Below are 17,765 nucleotides of genomic sequence, written 5' to 3'. Positions count from 1 at the left end.
CAGACCCATCAGTTGCATAGCTGGTACCAATTGACAAAGTCATGCTAATTTTATTGTCAGTTGCTTATGTTTATTGTGAGAGGTTATTTTCAACCCAAACCTGTTAAAATTGATGTTGAAAGTACAATATTTTTTTAGACCAAAAGACAAACACTATAGAGCACATGTTGCTTATCTAAACTGAAAAGATGGGACTTTCACTATTTTGAGATACACAGCCTCAGCTATTAGCACATTCCATTGTGGGCTTACAGTTATTTTGGGTTTGGGGGGGGGGAAATGAATTTAACTTGGAAGGTTTTACTAACAGAAAACATAATTAATTTTTTTAATGCATTACAACATTCAGTTGCTTGCATCTTTTCAATAACTATGAGTTGGATTATTGTCCTTCTCAGATGACGGACTTCAGAGATGTCCAAGCTTGGGTTTTGTTTTGTTTTCTTTTCTTTTTAAAAATCATTATTTATTTGCCTGGACCAGGTCTTAGCTGTGGCATGTAGGATCTAGCTCCCCAACCAGGGATCCAACCCATGCCCCTGCACTTCCATGCAGAATGTAAAAACAATGCAAATGAACATTTATGGAAAACAGAAATGAACTCACAGACACAGAAACAAACTTGTGGCTACTAAAGCGGGACTGGACGGACAAATTTAAAGTATGGGGTTCGTACTCCCAAATTACTACACGTGAGACAGATGAGCCTCAGGGATCTACTGTACAGCATGGGGAATTATATCCAATATCTTCTAATCATCCAAAATGGAGTATAATCTGCAAAAATACGGAATTATTATGTTATACAACTGAAACTGACACAAATTTGTAAGTCAACTGAGTCTCAATAAAAGATAAATAATTTATATACAAATAAATACTCACCAAAGGACATTTTAACTCAGAAAATGTCTGCATGTCACAATACCTAGAGAGCCTTTTTGGACCTACCCAGAGATTTCACCATTAGGGAAGTTTTTAGCTACTCTGGATGAAACCGAGTGGTATTATTTCTATAGGGACTTAAGAGAGATAAGAAGTCTCTTGAAAGCCTCATTGCAAGATTTAGTAATACATCACCTGGTGATGATAAAACTCCAACTGGGGCTATACCGTTCCTACAGCCACGCAGAATCACTCTGCTCTGACTTAGAAATGCTAATACAAGCTACAAATATGCAGTTGACCTGTAATGTGAAAGGACTTCTATCCACTTTTCTGAAGGAAATTGGATCTTTCTTCCAAAGTTTCCAGCATCTTTATCAATTTCTGAGGATTTATGGCCATCTATGGTTTTGGATAGAAATGAAAAACATATCAAATGTTTGCAGCCTGGATGAATGCTGACTCGTGAAGCATAATTTACTTTTCTCTAAACTGGACCCTAAAAACATTTCAGAATTGATTTTGTCAATTGATACCTTATATACCACATTCTGGCAGGAGCGATACACCATAGAATTTTCATCAAATAAGATAATCTTATCTTGTGCATAAGAAAGTAGTTTAATGTTGCATTTGCATGGGAGCTTCTTCTCTTTAATAATCCTACCATCCTGGTACAGACCCAGAGTTTAAGTTTTCTTATGCCTCTATGTCTAACTGTCTTCATAAATCGAAGCTCAGTTTATATTCCCTATGTGTGTGAGAGTTGCTCAGTTGTCTCTGACTCTTTGCAGAGTCAGAACTGTTATCTCGCCAGGCTCCTCTGTCCATGGGATTCTCCAGACAAGAATATTGGAGTGAGTTGCCATTTCCTACTCCAGGGGATCTTCCCAACCCAGGGACTGAATCTGGGTCTCTCACATTGCAGGAAGATTCTTTACCATCTGAGCCACCAGGGAAGCCCATATCCCCTATAGGCAAACAAAGGTAGTAGCTGGGAATGAAAACAGCTTTGACTCAAAATTGGAAATCAAAGCGGAGTTAGACCCCACCACTCCTGAACTGTGTGACCTTCAGCCAATCTCTGATGGCTCTGGTCTCCACAAGGTTCAGTTCAGTTCAGTTCAGTCTCTCAGTCGTGTCTGACTCTTTGAGACCCCATGAATTGCAGCACGCCAGGCCTCCCTGTCCATCACCATCTCCCGGAGTTCACTCAGACTCACGTCCATCGAGTCCGTGATGCCATCCAGCCATCTCATCCTCTGTTGTCCCCTTCTCCTCCTGCCCCCAATCCCTCCCAGCATCAGAGTCTTTTCCAATGAGTCAACTCTTCACATGAGGTGGCCAAAGTACTGGAGCTTCAGCTTTAGCATCATTCCTTCCAAAGAAATCCCAGGGCTGATTTCCTTCAGAATGGATTGGTTGGATCTCCTTGCAGTCCAAGGGACCCTCAAGAGTATTCTCCAACACCACAGTTCAAACGCATCAATTCTTTGGCGCTCAGCCTTCTTCACAGTCCAACTCTCACATCCATACATGACCACAGGAAAAACCATAGCCTTGACTAGGCAGACCTTAGTCGGCAAAGTAATGTCTCTGCTCTTGAATATACTATCTAGGTTGGTCATAACTTTTCTTCCAAGGAGTAAGTGTCTTTTAATTTCATGGCTGCAGTCACCATCTGCAGTGATTTTGGAGCCCCCAAAAATAAAGTCTGACACTGTTTCCACTGTTTCCCCATCTATTTCCCATGAAGTGATGGGACCAGATGCCATGATCTTTGTTTTCTGAATGTTGAGCTTTAAGCCAACTTTTTCACTCTCCTCTTTCACTTTCATCAAGAGGCTTTTTAGCTCCTCTTCACTTTCTGCCCTAAGGGTGGTGTCATCTGCATATCTGAGGTTATTGATATTTCTCCACAAGGTTATCTCTGCATATTTCAGGGAGTACAAATAAGGTATCTCATTCTGGAAATTTCTCATTCAAAAAGGAAGCCATTTTCCTCTGATTTGTTGATCACGGTATCCAAACCCTCAATGCGGCTTTTGGCAGGGGATCAGTGTATCTGTGACCAAGAGGGTTCCCAGGACATGGGGCTTTCAGAGCTAAAATGGGAAAGTGAAGTGAAGTGAAAGTTGCTCAGTCATGTCTGACCTGTTGTGACCCCATGGACTACACAGTCCATGGAACTCTCCACCCAAGAATACCCAATGAATGGGTAGCCTTTCCCTTCTCCAGGGGATCTTTCCAACCCAGGGGTCAAACCCAGGTCTCCCACATTGCAGGAGGATTCTTTACCAGCTGAGCCACAAGGGAAGCCCAAAATGGGAAAAGTTCTGAGCAAACAAGGATGAGTTGATCACCCTAGCCTCTGGGATCAGAATGGATTTAACATCCTACTGGAGAAAAGAATTAAAAGAAAAAAAAGTTCAGAAATAACTGCTCAGGAGACTAGAGAACGTTTTCTTTCAACCAAGCAGAGAAGATCCATTGATAGTTCTCAAAGGCTTACTTGCTAGATCATTAAGTGGGTGTCTTTTGCCAGAGAAAGCAGTAACACAGTCTCCAGGAAATGGTGTAATGGTGTTCTCACTGACCTGTCTGCCTTCCAGTCCAGAGTCACACGAAGACCTTCAACCCCCACACCCATCCAAGTGAGGCTTCACTACCATCTCTTAGTTCCGACGCTTTGTCTCTCTCTTCCTCTCTTTCTTCTTTTTTCCTTCTTTCCTCCTTTTCTCTCTCCCTCTTTCATTCATTCTCACAAAGAATTTGGGGGCTTTTGAAATAACCCTGTAAATGGATGCATTTAAAAACAGGCGGTTTTCTACTAATTGAAAAAGACACATGCACCTCAATGTTCACAAGAGCATTGTTTGCAACTGCAAATATACGGAAGCAACCTAAGTGTTCGTCAACCGATGGACAGATAAAGAAGATGTGGTACCTATATATACAACGGAATATTACTCAGCCATTAAGAGGAATGGAATTTTGTCATTTGCAGCAACATGGATGGACTTCAAGGGCATTATGAAATAAGTTAGACAGAGAAAGACAAATACTGCGTGATATCCCTTATATGCAGAATCTAAAAAATACACTAAACTACTGCTGATAACAATAAAAGAAGCAGACTCACGGACACAGAGAAGGAACCAGTGGTTACCAGCGGTGAGGAGGAAGGTGTGATACGGGGCAGGGTGGGTGAGGCACAAATTATTTGGTATAAGACAGGCTCCAGGATATATTGTACAATATGGGGAAAACAGCTAATATTCAGAAATAACTAAATGGAAAGTAACCTTTAAAACTTGTATAAAAATTTAAAAAATAATAATAAAAGTCCATAATACATTCCCCCCAAAAGTATATGCTTTTCTTACTGAAGAGTTTTTATCCATGATACTAAGTCTTCCAAGTTTTGTGATATTATGCAGTTTATCCTGCCTGCTGTTGTTTTGTTTTTGAAAATTTGAGCTGTCCCCAAATCCAGCTTGACCAACGGGGCAGCTTGAAGCTCGGGAGATAAATCAGCCAGTGTAGGACTCCTACTTAATAAGTAGAAAAGGAAATGGCAGCGATCAGCTCTCCTGACTTGAGACCCAGCACCATATTTCAATGTCAACTCGTTTCTAGTGATGTCAAGGGTGCTACAGGCCAAATGCTAACAGATAAACTACAAAGTCGGAACACATTTCCCAGGCTTCAGCATCTGTTCTCAGTAGGGATTATTTGAAAATATGCATGTTCTCTTAAAATAATTTTCCTAATTTCCAGGCCCTATGATAAACTGCCTTTCATTTCTCTCTCTCTCTCTCTATTTTCCTACCCTAAACCAAATTCATGATAGGAATTCTTCTTCAAGTATCACTGTTTTTTGTACATGCTGTTGACAGTTCAATGTGACCAGGTCACTTAGTGCCTGGCTGAAAAGCAGCTATCCCTACACAGCTGACCCTACACAGCTTAGCCCAAAGAGTCCAGCCCCTTCTGCAGATAAATGCCTCAACTCCATGCAAACTGTGCAAAGTTGGGGCTCAGAATGTAGGTTCCCTTTGTGCCTCTCACAGCAGACAGCATCCCCTTGTGTAGATAGTAAATGTTCAATAAACATGTGATGAATACATGAAGAAAAGAACGAGTAAATTTCAGTTAATATCAACTTTCATGTTTTAATAAATGCCTTATGATAGCTAAATTTAAAATCTTGGATCATTTCATTAAACTTACTTTATAGGATTAAAAACAAGTTAGATATTCATAAGTGGAATGAATTAAATACATTGTGGCTCTCTACACTCTGAAATGACCCAGGTTCGATCCCTGGATTGGGAAGATCCCCTGGAGAAGGAAATGGCAACCCACTCCAGTATCCTTGCCTGGAAAATCTCATGGACAGAGGAGCCTGGTGGGTTGCAGTCCATGGTCATAAAGAGTTGGGCATGACTAAGTGACTAATACTTACTTACGCTCTGAAATACAGCAGTCAAAATTATGTTTGAGAAAAAATATTTAGTGACCTGGAGAAATGTGCAGGATATAATATAAGTGAAAAGACAGAGATTACATGGGGGATCTAAACCAAATTACTTATTAAATGATGCACATAGACAGATAAAACTATGAAGACTGGCAGGCTGTAAATAAAAATCTTAGCAATGGTTATTTTAAAGTTGTGGATTATGGATGATGTCGTTTATACTCATGGATATATAGCCTTTGATGCGGGGAAAATCATTTTTATTTTTCATCTTATATAGAGGCCACGTTTCATGCTAACTTGTTTTAGTGCAAAGTCCAGAAAATGGTGCTTAGAGGACTTTTGGTGCCACAAGCAGGTCTTAAATTAAATCTCACAAGATGTTTATTGCAGTGATTTATTCATTAATTTATTTTTGATTGGGGGAGATGGGCTGGGTGAAAGCTGACTCAGTCAGAATATGATGTAAGAGCGCCAGCTTCTCCCACAAAGGTCCTGGGTGATTCCTTTCCCACTACAGCCAGTCCCAAAAAGGCTCTCATGATTTAGACAAAATGAAGCATCTCTCTTGCTTCTCCTCTGATATGTTAGGAAGTGAATACTGCTATCTGAGGCTGCAAGACAGAATAGGAAAATCCATATGCTATTTCTTAGATGCCATGAAGAAAATTAAAGAACACTATCAAATATCCCATATTCCAAAGCACGTGTCATTGAACACTTCCTGGGAATAAACAAAGATGAGGGTGACTTACCCGAACCATCATTCCGATTCAGTTTTGTATCAGCAGTCTGAGTAGAATCAGCCTATTAGTGAGAACTGCTTCCTTACCCACACTGCATTCATAGATCATCAGTCTTCATTAATATCCTATTCATAGATCATTGATTTTCATTAATATAGGATAATTCCCTCTAGTTCAGTCACTGATTAGGTTCTAAATATCTTGAGTATTCCTGTTTTCTGCAGAATCCTAATCTTCGAAACTAAGTCATTTAAATAGAACTTCAGAGGAGATAAAAGCCCTTTTGTAACTTTCTCATGTTGCTTGACAAAAGACTCCCAGGGCTGTGATTCTCCATATTCTTTAGGCATTGAGATAAGGAGGACAGAATGCAAGTTTCATGAGGACAGAATCTTTATCTCTTTTGTCCGCTGACATACCCCAGGCGCTCAGAACCAGCGCGCGCAGAATGAGGGGGGAATGTCTTCTCCACTGAGCTATTTATTCAAGAGAAGGAATCACATCTTACTTTAGGAGAGGGGTCCCTCACGTCCAGGATCTAATGCCTGATGGTTTGAGGTACACTTGATGTAATAATAATAGAAATAAAGTGCAAATAAATGTAATGTGCTTGAATCATCCCAAAACCAAGCCCTAACCTGTGTCCATGGAACAATTCTCTTCCATTAAATCAGTCCTTGGTGCCCAAAATAGGGCTTCCCAGGTGGCACCAGCAGTAAAAGAACCCACCTGCCAATGCAGAAAACAGTAAGAGACGTGAGTTCGATCCCTGGGTGGGGAAGATCCTCTGGAGGAGGGCATGGCAACCCACTCCAGCATTCTTGCCTGGAGAATCCCATGGACAGAGGAGCCTGGCGGGTTATGGTCAAGAGGGTCACAAAGAGTTGGACACGAGGGAAGCGACTTAGCGTGCACACACACTTTGGGGCTCTGCTAGGATGACACGGTAGCATCCTCTTTGTTCCAGACTGATCTTAAAAACGCCTTGCTGCACTGTGGGTACAGTACACTCAAGGCATTCAGTCTTCAAACACTATTCAGTTAAGAAGCTTTATTCCCTCTGAGTTCAGTCTCAGAATCTTTAGTTATGGCCCCCATCCTCAAACTCTGTGCAGAGGTGCCCTGGACAAGGCAGTGAACAAACAGGAGAGCCCATAAGATCTTTTACAATCCTAGAAGGCATAGTGAATCCAGCCGACCCCATGGGAACCTCTACCTCCAGGTAAAATCCACAGTTTTCAGCATGAGATGCTACCATCCTTTCCATGCACTCCACATTCCCAGGAAGCTGGACTTCTGGAGGCTGCCGTGTACCTCCAATCCATCCAACCAACCAGTGAGGAACAGGAAACACAGTTGACAGCATCCAGTCTAATTCTAAGATTTGAGAAGTCACACGGTGCCTGACAGGCAAACGCACCCATTAGTCAGTGTGGTTATTTGAGGATAAAGTGCAAAGTTAAGACTTCTTTCAATGTATGCGCATTACTTTTGCACATGGCTGAGAAGTCATTAGGACATAAATACTCATTAAGTTGTTTGGACCCGAAGAGTTATGACATCATCCGGCTGTATTCTTTGCTTATTGCTTGAGCAAGAATTAATGACCGGCTAATTGGACGCTGCTTGAAGTGCCTCTTCTCACAAATCTCAGACAAGAGGCAGAGTCGGCTTCCCCAAGAGAGACTCTTGACTCACTGCCACCCCTGCCCACCCCCAGCAGGTGCCACTCTTAGAGTGGTGAGCGAGAGAGCATCACCCAGACCATCGTGGGTACAGTGAGAGAGCGTGGGTGGGTCACTGAGCCTGGGAACAGATACCAACCCCTGCTCTTTTCATTCTGCTATCGTCCCCGGCGTCACCTAATCCATACTCCATGCTCAAGGGGTGGGCATGATTTACTCATCCAGAAGCATCAGCTATGCAACCAGGGAGCCAGCTTCCTGGGATCGTTTCTTATAGCCTATGAATATTTATAGAGGATTAAAAGATGAGAAAAGTGATCCGTGCCAGAAGCACAGCGGAGAGAAAGCGCCAGCTAAGTTTAGAGGAAGAAGGAGAAAGAGGGTGGCCTTTTCGGCTGGGCTGGAGGGAGGCTGAGACTTTAGAAGTCATTTTAAAGAAGTTGTCGCTGATACTGTCCCCCGAGGAGAACACGTGCATGTACGCTTCCCTCGTTCACCCTTAGCCAGCATCCCCCATGCCCCCAAGGGGACCTCCTGGCTTCCCCATCCAACCTCAGCTATGGCCTTCCTTAAGCCCACATTCCTAAAAGGAACACGGATCGCAACAACTCAGAGTTTGCAAGTTATGAAAACTGCCACTGCTTTGTATTTATTTTTCATTTATTTTTACTTGGAGGATAATTGCTTTGCAATGTTGCATTGGTTTCTGCCGTACGACAGTGTGAATCGGTTGTTGTTGTTCAGTTGCTCAGTCATGTCCGACTCGGTGAGAGACCCCAGGCTTCCTTGTGCTTCACTCTCTCCCGGAGTTTGCTCAAACTCAGGGCCATTGAGTCGATGATACCATCCAACCATCTCACCTCCTGTCGGCCCCTTCTCCTGCCCTCCGTCTTTCCCAGCCTCAGGGTCCTTCCCAGTGAGTTGGCTCTTCACAAAAGGTGTAAATATACACAGATTCCCTCCCTCCCATCTCAGCCCTCTAGGTCATCACAGAGCACTGGGCTGGACTCCCTGCGCTATACAGCAACTTACCACTAGCTGTTTTATACCTCGTGATGTATATGTTTCAATGCTGCTCTCAATTCCTCCCACCTTCTCCTTCCCCTGCTGTGTCTACAAGTCTGTTCTCTATGTCTGTGTATTTAAAATTTTGGATATTAGCTTTGCATATATTTTGCATGTATCTATTTGGCTAATTCAAGCAATCTAGAAATAAAAGTACTTTGTATTAACCACCACTTAGAAACTGCTTCGTCTGTGCCCTTGGGAGTCAGCTCTATAAACCTCAAAGTAACCCAAGAACTTCCAGAGGTCAGACTGTGACACAGACAGAGCTCTTGGGCTCCATCACATGACTTGCCCTCCAATACCTGGATCAAGAGAATCCAGAGTATCAAAAGCTAAAGCAAGAAGGTTTTCCAGCCCCAGTGAGTTTAAGGACCACAGACTTAGAGCACTGCTTCTCATCTTGGACAAAGGCTGGTGGACAGAGAATGAGGTTTTAGGCTGGATGAGACTTTGAAGGGAAATGTTAGAAAATTACCAGGCAATCCAGTGTTCCTGAGGAAACAGAAGCCTACTCAGAGCCTGAATTGATTACATGTAGATGACGCCACCCTTATGGCAGAAAGCAAAGAGGAACTAAAGAGCCTCTTGATGAAAGAAGAGAGTGAAAAAGCTGGCTGAAAACTCAACATTCAAAAAATGAAGATCAAGGCATCCGGTCCCATCACTTCATGGCAAGTAGATGGGGAAACAAGGGAAACAGTGACAGACTTATATTTTGGGGGGCTCCAAAATCTCTGAAGATGTGACTGCAGCCATGAAATTAAAAGATGCTTGCTCCTTGGAAGAAAAATTATGACCAACCTAGACAACACATCAAAAAGCAGAGACATTACTTTGCTGACAAAAGTCCGTCTAGTCAAAGCTATATGGTTTTTCCAGTAGTCATGTACGGATGTGAGAGTTGGACCATAAAGAAAGCTGAGCACCAAAGAATTGATGCTTTTGAACTGTGGTGTTGGAGAAGACTCTTGAGAGTTCCTTGGACTATGAGAAGATCAAACCAGTCTATCCTAAAGGAAATCAGTCCTGAATATTCATTGGAAGGACTGATGCTGAAGCTGAAGCTCCAATACTTTGGCCACCTGATGTGAAGAACTGACTCATTGGAAAAGACCCTGATGCTGGGAAAGATTGAAGGTGGGAGGAGAAGGGGAAGAGAGAGGATGAGATGGTTGGATGGCGTCACTGACTCAATGGACATGAGTTGAACAAGCTCTGGGTATTGGAGATGGACAGAGAAGCCTGGCATGCTGCAGTCCATGGGGTCGTAAAGAGTCAAACAGGACTGAGTGACTAAGCTGAACTGAACTGCTCATCTGTAGTCATTCCTTTAACCATGGTTTTGACCACAAATTGCACACTTCATAACCAGACAGACACAGCCTAATGGGAATGCATGAGAGAAAACAGAATGATCTCAACTGAAGACTTTCTACCATTAACAGCCAAGGAGGGTGAAGCCTCTTAAAACTTGCTACTCTGAGTGTGCTCCATGGATCAAAAACATCAGCATCGCCTGGTAGTTTATTGGAGATGGAAATCTCAGGTACAATCCTGGGCCACTGGCTGAGAATGTTCATAATGTATGAGAGCTTCAGGTGACTCGTATGCAAATTAAATTCTAAAAGCATTGAATTAGGATTCAGCGGTTTTCATCCCTGTCTGAGGGTTAGAATCACCTGGGTGAACACTTAGGCACTCTAGGTCACACTGTAGGCCAATTAAATCAGAATCCTATGGCTCAGGGCTGAGCATCAGTAGGTTTCAAAGTTTTACAAACTGCTTCCAGTGTGGGGTCAGGGCTGGGAACCATGGGACTGGAAGGACACCATCTGGCTTGGACCCTGTGTTCACCTTGACCTCACCAAGCCCTTGTGACCCTTTGTCTCACCCATTTGACTATAACTAGCACCATCTTTCCCTTGAGATCTACAGCACCATGCTGGCCCATCTTCAGTTATTTTTAAGTGGCATCTTGTCCAATGACATGTAGAATTCAGGAACTTGGAGCCAAGACAGAGCCTTCCTGGCTTAGCACAAGGTCTCCCAGGACATCTTTCCAAGACCCTGCTGTCAGAGGAGAGGTGGACCATGCCCTAGATGCTCTTTGGGCAGTTTTACTGCAGATGTTAGTGCTTCCCAGGTGGCTCAATGGTAAGGAATCTGCCTGCATTGCAGGAGACACAGGAAACACGGGTTTGATCTCAGGGTTGGGAAGATCCCCTGGAGAAGGAAATGGCCACCCACTCCAGTATTCTTGCCTGGAGAATCCCATGGACAGAGGAGCCTGGTGGGCTACAGTCCATGGGGTCGCAAAGAGTCGGACTCAACCAAGCTGCACAAGCAAGCACCACAGATGTTATTTTTAAAATGAACATCCTTTCCCCCTCCTTTTCAAATGAACAGATTTGATTTAATAAATTCTAAAATTATTTTAAGTCTATGGCCATACCACCCTGAATGTATCTGGTTGCCGCTGATCTTGGAAGCTAAGCAGGGTCAGGTGTGGTGAGTACTTGGATGGGAGAACACCTGGGAATACTGAGTGCTGTAGGCTTTAAAAAAAAAGTAAATAATAAGAAGTTTAAGAACTATTATATTTTGCTGCATTAATTCTACAGAAGTCCATGTATCTTTTTAAACAAAGAGATAATGGGAATGGAAAAAAATAGCTTGGCTTTTAAATGAAATCCAACAACAACTCAGGATGGAGTTTTTAATTACACAAAAAAATGATGCTAATGGTTCAACCTCATATTATTATTGTGAGTATTCAAAGTACCTGCTTGGGGGGGGGGGGGGGAAATACTTCCGTGGTAGTCCAGTGGCTAAGACTCCATGTTCCCAGTGAAGGAGTCTCAGGTTGGATTCCGGGTCAGGGAACTAGATCCCACATGCTGCAACTAAGTAAGACCCAGTACAGTCAGATAAATATTTTAAAAGAAAAATATTTATGTCACAAAAAAAAACAAAACCCTGCTTAATAAACATCAGTTCCCTAGCAGCCCGGCCATAAGGAAAACTAAGACTGGAACTCAGTTCTCCTAACCCTCGCTCTGTGGTTTCCCACTGCCCTGCACTGTCTCTAGTTCTGCCAAGCTGGTCCACAGCCTAGCCCAGCAAGGACCAGGAACACAGTGAGCTTGAGGAAGGGCAGAGTCAGGTGAGAATAAGCTCATTTAGTGGTAATGAAATGTTCACATAGCTTGTCGTAAGCTTCCGGTATTACAGTAAGTGATGTATGTTGTAGAATTATACATGAGAGCCAGAGAGCTGGCTTAAAGAAGAACAGTGTATGAAGGGTTACATACACCACTGCTGTATGTACATAGTTAAAGGATTTGGAATGGCTAAACCAGAAGAAAGGAGGCTAAAGACTGAATATCTCTTGAGACTCATCGAGGATGATGGCCTTTGGACTGACGGCCAGCTATTTTCCAAATCTGCTCAAGAAGGGAAATGGACTGAGTCTGGAACAGTGGGCTTTTGGAAGAGAGGCAGCTTAAAGGAGCTCATGTCTGATGCCTGATGTGAAGCACCCTTCCCGCCCTAGGATGATTACCTGAAGGAGATTTCCAGAATGTGAGCATCATCGATACCCAGTGCTGGGGGATGCCAACAATGGGACAATCATGCCAAACAATGGGACTTAGAATGAAATGGAATCTTACTGGAAACAGAGAGATGGATAAGACCCTAAATCCAGGTTCTGTGACTTTCTAGGTATAACTAGCCTCTGAATAAAACATAAGACTTTTTTCAAAAATCAAAATTCTTCCCTTTTATGCATTCTCATTCTATATTCTAATTACTACACATAGCTCACTTGACATTTTCCATCAAGCCATTCTGTGAATCAATACATTTTAGGTTTGTTTATACAGTCCAGTGTTCTTGCCTGGAGAATCCCAGGGATGGGGGAGCCTGGTGGGCTGCCGTCCATGGGGTCACACAGAGTCAGACACGACTGAAGTGACTTAGCAGCAGCAGCATATAGTCGGGTTAGGTACATCTTTCTTTCTTTTTTTTTTTTTTTCAATTGGAGGATAATTGGTTTACAATGTTGTGCTAGTTTATGATGCACAAAACATGAATCAACCATAAATATACATATATCCCCTCCCTCTTGAGCCTCCCTCCCACTCCCCATCCCACCCCTCTAAGTCATTACAGAGCATCAAGCTGAGTTCCCTGAAAAAAGCAAAATTCTTGAATATTAAATCATCAGAGTTATATATATATCTTTCTTTATGACTCATTTTGACTAAAAATCACCTACCTTGGGTGATAAGAAAGATCAAGAAAAACTTTGCCAAAGTTAGTTTTTGCTTCCCTGGCCCATTAGTATTCTTGGTCTATTAGTTTTACTGTCTGAAAGTGAAAGTCCAAGTATTAATATTTCATCCATTCTATTGATGGAAAAGCAAAATGAAGATGTAACGATTTGTACTCTGCACTAATCAAGATGTAATTACAGTAAGAATTCACAAGGAGGCCTTTAACCCTGGACTCTTGCTTCCAAGTAAGTGACTCCAGCAGGTGGGACAAATGGCCATCACGCCTTCCAGTGACCCAGGGCTGTTGGCTTCCAAAGACCTTTGTATATTTCAGGTTCGAGGCTAGCACTTGGGACTCCAAGGTCGTGTCTTTAGCCAGTATCACTAACAGTGGCTGTAATTCCTGCTCCTTCAACATAGCCAACATTCTCTTGAAAAACTAGATGGATTTGTAATTAAAACCACAAACTGTGTGCCCAACAGACCACAGAAGAGGGTCACTTAGCAGTAAACCCTGGACAAGAGAAGTTGCTTCTCTAAAGGCTGGTCATACAGCAAGAAAGCATGAAATGTTATCTCTGTTTTCAGATGGGGAAACTTGGTGTCTAGATCACATGATGATTTATAGCACAGGATAACCTGTAGAGAAATTGTCTGTTTTCCTATAGACCACCTCCTGATGAGGAAAGGTGCTTTTCTACCACATTCCGACAAGAGAGATAAGCCTGGAAGTATGATTTTTCCCACCCCCATGAGAGAAGGGACACTGCATTTATCCTGGGCTGTCTGAGAGGTAAAAGGATATGAATGTCAGAGGGGTGGGTCCCATGTCAGGACGGGAACTGCTACTTAAGGATTAGGGAAAAAGAGAGCTGTACACATGGATAGAGACTGGGGTGTCCAAGGTAGCTGGACCTCCTCTGGGAATGTCCATAATGGGACTATGGTCTTTGCTTTGAAAGCCTAAGTTGGCACAGAGGGATTGAAACCACCAAGGAAACGCATTGACCTGGAGGAAAACACCAGGCTATAAGAGGAGAGACAAGTGAGACCCATATCTGGGAAAGCCCCAGGTCTTCATCTTGAACCCGTGGGAGAGAGAATCCAGCAGTCTCCTGGTGATCAGAAAGCTCCAGGCTGAGGGATCTCTTTGAGGGTCCCCCACATGTCTCTGGGGCTCTGTATGGCGCTATAGAGAGGGTACTCCAAAGAATGACCAAGACTGGCCTTCTCATCAAGCTTCAAGGCTAGAGGACACATGTCAGATAAATTGATTTTTTAAATATAAAGAAATATAAAATTTATTGCACTCAAGTGCTATCCAGTAATTCATGCCCATTGCATCTGTATTGTAGAAACCAACCTGAGTGTTAATTAAGATTTTTAAGGCTGATGTTTAAACTATATAGATATTTGAGAAGATAAGAGTACAGTTTGGGACATTTATGACCAATTACTTCAGGTAGAATATTTACTGTACAAGTACCTTCTCAATCTCATCAAGTAGACGGTTTTAGGGTTCTGATCTTTAGTCGATGATTCAAGAGTTGCCACCTGAACACCTCTCCCTCATAGTTTCCTGAATCATGATGCATTCCGTGTACGGATGCCAAGACCTGAACATGTCTTCTACTGACAGTTTCAGAGAAAGCACAGGAAATTGGTTATTTTATTGTTCTACTATATTCTTTCCTAAAAATGTGTCAAAGAACACTTTCTGGAGTAAGGGTATAACCACATCATAAAAGCTGCTGATATCATCAACTATCTTCTACTGCTGTTAGATTACCTAGAGGAGAAAAGTGAGTTTGGGATATTTAAAAAAGATTTGTGAAAATCGGCCAGGCAGTAGCCTCATTGTCGAAATCTTTAATTCAATCTAATCATCAACCTGTTGTTTTATTGGTCATCAAATATAAAATAAAAAGACAGTAGCCTCGATCAAATCACTGTTCCAGGCCTCATATGATCCACTGTACAAACGCGTGGCCAAAAGAATTTGGCTCACCTCCCACTGCTAATTTATTCAAACCTAATTTCCCATGGAGCAGCCAATGGCCTGACTGGTGCAATTTCTCCCGGTGCAGTTTCTCCCGGTTCGATTTCTCCCTGAACATGCTCCTGACCAGGGAATCATCACCGCAAGAGAAGAGAAGCCTCTTTGCCATCCACCAGTTTTATCACCTTGGACAAATAATTTCATCTCTCTAGGCCTCCATGTCCTCATCAGGAAGATGAGGTGGTTGAAATAATAATTGCTACGTGCCTTCCAGCTCTGTAATTCTGTGAATCTATTACTTGCTGTATTTGTAAACATTAGATAAGCCAAAGGCATCATCAGAACGAATGCATTGATCTGAAGACAATGCCCTAGAACATGGCAGCTTTCCTAATTTAAAAGGAAATGCACTGCTGTGAGGATCTGCCTGTTTGACAAACTATTGTTTGCATCTATTAAAACAAGTATCCAGACAGGTTCTGCCAGGCAACCCAAATAACCTGATTCAGATGATAGAACTGCTGTGGTAAAGAAACTCTTCTATGCAGATATGAGGCACTGACTGGACCTGAAATGCATATATTATTCAAAACGTGAATTTATAAAAGTTTCAAAGAGATCCAGAATACCCTGATCTTTATTCATTCGACAGACAACTCAAAGAAGCAATTCGGTGTCTGCCATAGAAATTTATGGAAAAGTTCTGAAACTCTGTCTCTCTCATTTTCAACAGGAAATAAGGAAAAAATAGAGACAAGCAACATGGTTTGAGAAGAGGAATATACGATAAGCAGACCCACACACAGGATAAGCAGAGCCCCCACGGTCGTTGGTTGTCTGTGTCTTTCCTCACAAGGTGGTTCACTGCTCCTACAAATGAGAAATTCTCTCTCTCTTTTTTTTTTTTCTTGAGCTTCATCTTTTTAATTGAGTGACGTTTTTATATAAATATCAGTCTTTGCATCTTTATTGCTTTCAATCATCTTAGTGACAGCTTCGGGGTTTGAACTATGCTCTTCATTAGTTGAGCAAAAGTCTGTAGATCATTTTACGAAGCATTATTTATCGTCACCTAGAGGTCAAGGGGAAAGCTTTAGGAAATGCAGTCAGAAGTCCTGGGTTCTGACTTCCTTGCTGATCGGTGGTTAAGGAGCCACCTTCCAATGTAGGAGACAGAGGTTCGATCCTTGGTCCAGCAACTAGGATCACACATGTCTCAGGGCAACTAAGTTCGAGTGCTGCAACTACCAAGCCTGCACCACAACTAAGACCCAACAAAGCTAAAGAAATAAATAATTTAAAAAAAAAAAAAAGAAAGAAGTCCTGAGTTCAAATTCCTATCGTGTATTTCATTATGTGACACCAGGCAGTCACCGTACCCTGTAGAGTTTCAACTTCCATCCACAAAATGGAGTTAATACTACTCTATATTTCTTTTGAAGATTCAATGAAATGATGAAGGCAATATTTCTGATATAATATCTTAACAACTATCAGTTATGATCATTGATTTTTCTCATGAGGTTAGATTCAGCCTGGTCAACTAGAGTTTACCACACTGCAGGATCTCTAAAACATATTACATTTTTATTTTGTGGTTGAGAGATGAACAGGTTTTTTTGAAAGTTTCATTCTATAAATGAAATGAATATAAAGGAACTTTTATCATGTAGGTGTTTGATTCTTGCTATTCCTGGCAGTTATATTCTACAAACTCTCCAAGTACACTGAATTAGCAAATATTGATCAAGTGTTCCTTGGAGGAATAGAGTTAGATTCCTGTGAGGCTGTGGTCACACTCTGATCAACTGGTCAACATAGAATCTTGTTGTACATGTGCTTCTGTTTAAAGACACCTTCTTTCACATACATTTTTGATTCACTAGCTTTTAACTCAAATCCACCATATTACAATGCATGCCTGAACAAAGCTTATCTAAACATACACATTTTCCCATAAGGCATATCAAAGCCTTCTCACACTTAGAAGCCCTAGAGAGCATTCCAGCACTCTCCTGGGGAGCCATTTTAAATAGCAACATATCCAACAAAAAGCATAAAAGTGCAAAATACTTGGCAGGAACTAGATTGTAAAAAAGGCATTTGTTTGCCATATGAGAGTTGAAATTCAGAAGACAGAGTGTGGCCTTCAGCTGAGAACATACTCACAGGGCAACTCAAATGTTTTACCACTTTGTATACAATTGCACACATGGCCCATGAAACGCCATGAGTGTTGATTTTGCGGTTACAAAGAAATTTTAGTGAGTAGGTGCATTCACAGACACAAAATCTTGCAAATACTGACGGTTGTGTGTTTGTGTATAACTATATATATATTCTTTCAATATTTATGTTGTAGGGACTACAGTAAGTATTTTACATATACCTTCTCCTTTAATACAATAGTTACATAAACTCAATATCTCCATAATCTTACCAATATGCAATTGAGGGCTGAGGACTTTAATTGCAAAAGTTCACACAGATATAACCAGAATGTAAAGCTGAGTCTGATTCCAGGGCCTATATTTGTCTTATTCTTTATTCTGTGTTTCGCCAAATTTGTTTTTTTAAAATCAGGCAAGTGGCCAGGCATGCCACTTCTTGTCAAATTGGAAA

General features: G+C 41.9%; 1 protein-coding gene across 1 annotated transcript in view; it reads right to left on the bottom strand.

Moving 5' to 3' along the window:
* Positions 1-17,765, bottom strand: part of ZMAT4 (zinc finger matrin-type 4) — a 234,527-nt gene that overhangs the window by 78,663 nt on the left and 138,099 nt on the right. The gene's annotated exons all lie outside the window — the stretch shown is intronic.

The sequence above is a fragment of the Capricornis sumatraensis genome, chromosome 4 (genome assembly GCF_032405125.1).
Source record: "Capricornis sumatraensis isolate serow.1 chromosome 4, serow.2, whole genome shotgun sequence".
In the NCBI taxonomy this organism is placed as follows: Eukaryota; Metazoa; Chordata; class Mammalia; order Artiodactyla; family Bovidae; genus Capricornis; species Capricornis sumatraensis.
Note: the sequence above shows the minus strand (reverse complement) of the source record. Positions and strands in the feature narration are given on the sequence as shown.